The sequence below is a fragment of the Cebus imitator genome, unplaced genomic scaffold, assembly GCF_001604975.1.
Source record: "Cebus imitator isolate Cc_AM_T3 unplaced genomic scaffold, Cebus_imitator-1.0 Scaffold277, whole genome shotgun sequence".
Classification (NCBI taxonomy): Eukaryota; Metazoa; Chordata; class Mammalia; order Primates; family Cebidae; genus Cebus; species Cebus imitator.
This window is the reverse complement of record NW_016107592.1, coordinates 2,343,836-2,346,531: the sequence shown is the minus strand read 5'-3', so window position 1 is coordinate 2,346,531 and position 2,696 is coordinate 2,343,836. Positions and strand designations below refer to the sequence as shown.

At 40.4% G+C, this 2,696-nt stretch overlaps 1 protein-coding gene across 2 annotated transcripts in view; it reads left to right on the top strand.

Moving 5' to 3' along the window:
* AGO4 (argonaute RISC component 4) overlaps nt 1-2,696 on the top strand; it is a 48,158-nt gene that overhangs the window by 16,661 nt on the left and 28,801 nt on the right. The window lies entirely within an intron of this gene.

Genomic DNA, 2,696 nt, shown 5'->3' with positions numbered 1-2,696 from the left:
TTTTTTTTTGGATGGAGTTTCACTCTTGTTGCCCAGGCTGGAGTGCAATGGTGAGATCTAGGCTCTGTGCAACCTCTGCGTCATGGATTCAGGCTATTCTCCTGCCTCAGCCTCCTGAGTAGATGGGATTATAGGCATGTACCACCATGCCCAGATAATTTTGTATTTTTTTAGTAGAGAGGGGGTTTTTTCCATGTTGGTCAGTGTGGTCTTGAATTCCTGACCTTAGGTGATCCACCCACCTCGGCCTCCCAAAGTGCTGGGATTACAGCTGGGTGTGGACCCAGCTGCTAATTTTTGTATTTTTAATAGAGATGGGGTCCCACTGTGTTGCCCAGGCTGGGAGAAGACATCTCTTGCTTTGTGTTTTGTGTGGATTTCTCTCCCTCCCTTTGTAGGTAGCTGTCACTTCTCCCAGCTGTCGGGGTATCTGTGGCATGCTCCAGCGGCATACTCCTTCCCATTTCCCAAATCTTATTTTCCTAATCACCCAACACTTTTTTTTTGAGACGGATTCTCGCTGTGTCGCCCAGGCTGGAGAGATGTGATCTTGGCTCGCTGCAACCTCAGTCTCCTGGGTTCAAGCGATTCTCCTGCCTCAGCCTCCTGAGTAGCTGGGACTACAGGTGCATGTCACCACACTGGGCTAAATTTTTGTATTTTTAGTAGAGATGGGGTTTCACTGTATTAGCCAGGATGATCTTGATCTCCTGACCTCGTGATCCAACTGCCTCGGCCTCCCAAAGTGCTGGGATTATAGGCATGAGCCACCGCACCCAGCTCCACCCAACATTTCTAATCTACTAAAAGTGGTGCCTAAGTGAGACAGACAGTATATGTGAAAGTGCTTTAAAAATTACTGTGTATTTGTGTCTTGTTCTTGTAATCAAGATCATTAAACTTATGTCTGACATAAACATAAATATTGGCTTTTCTAAATAAAGAGTTAAATATATAGTATATACTTTACTACACTTTACGTTATTTTGGTTACTCAGCCTCCACCCATACACCGTTTTTTGCTTATGTTCTAGGCTGACTTTGTTTTAGATTCATGATTCTTAATTTTCAAACGTTAGTGCATATCAAAATCTAGGGCTTTGTCTAGATAGTTGAAATTGTCAGGTGACTTCTGGATAAATAAAGTATGTTATTTCAGTCTGAGTTGAATAAATTCTTCAGTATGACCTCATGTACCCACTACATGAATCTCTTAATAGTTGTAAAGTGGTATTTCATGTATTATTTATATTATACCATTGACTTCTTTCTCAGAAAAAAAAAAGTTACCAAAACCTTATGAAGTCACTGTTGAGAATTGTAGCATTTGTTCAAGAACTGTGCCCTGTTCATTGTTTAATTTTTTCACATAACCCTATCAGAATAATTAGACTTATAGATAATCTCTGCTGAAAGATTATAGTACACATATTGAAATAATCACATAGATGACCCTTACTGCACACTTACTTTGTAAGACTGTGACATTTAAGAAAGCAAAATTAATGGGCTAGGCACAGTGGCTCATGCCTCTAATCCCAGCATTTTGGGAGGCCGAAGCAGGCAGATCACTAGACATCAGGAGTTTGAGACCAGCCTGGCCAACATGGTAAAACCCTGCCTCTACTAAGATACAAAAATTAGCCAGGCATGGTGGCAGGCACATTGGCAGACACCTGTAATCCCAGCTACTCAGGAGGCTGAAGCAGAAGAACCACTTGAACCTGGCAGGCAGAGGTTGCAGTGAGCCAAGAGATTGTACTCCAGCATGGGTAACAGAGTAAGACTCCATCTCAAAAAAAAAAGAAAGAAAACAAGATTAAGATCTGGCATGGTGGCTGATGACTATAATCCCAACACTTTGGGAGGCTGAGGAAGGAGGATTTCTTGAGCCCAGGAGTTCAAGACCAGCCTGGGCAATGTGGTGAAACGCCTCTACGAAAAACACAAAAAATTAGCCGAGCATTTGTCCTAGCTAGTTGGGAGGCTGAGGTGGAAGAATTGCTTGAGTCCAGGTGTTAGAGGTTGCAGTAAGCCAAAATCATGCCACTGCACTCCAGCCTAGCTGACAGAGCAAGACTTTGTCTCAAAAAAAAAAAAAAAAGAAAGCAAGATTAAAGTTATTATTGTGCTAAGTATTTGAGATAATTTGCCCACTGGAAAAGCCAAATAGAGTCTCTTAATTATGCCAACTATTCTGGCACAGTCTCAACTTCATGTATTTGGTCTTGTTATCTCCAGATCCACATGTATTTCCTCTAGTTTTAGGATCTGAAAATTAAGGAATCTAAAAATGTGGTCCCAATAACTATGCTACACTCATTTTACAAAAAGTTATCTTAAGGGAACAAAACACCTACATGGATTATGCCAAGTCCTTATGTTAATTTGAAGGCAGCATGAGGTTGTATTTGTACCTGTAGGTGTTACCTGACCTCAAGTGAGTCTATGTGTATTCTGGTTCTGCAGTATCTTTTTGTTTAAAGTTATTTTTTAAAATTCTTTTTAAATTTTAATTAAATTTTTTTCATCCTAGCTTTAACAAACATGGAAAATTTCAATAGAATTGTCGTTCTAGTTAGATACTAAACTTACTTAAGTGAAAATGCTCAAATAAATATTAACTTTTGTTTTTTGGCCATGATACCAGCACTTTGGGAGGCCAAGGCCAGTGGATCACCTGAGGTCAGGAGTTC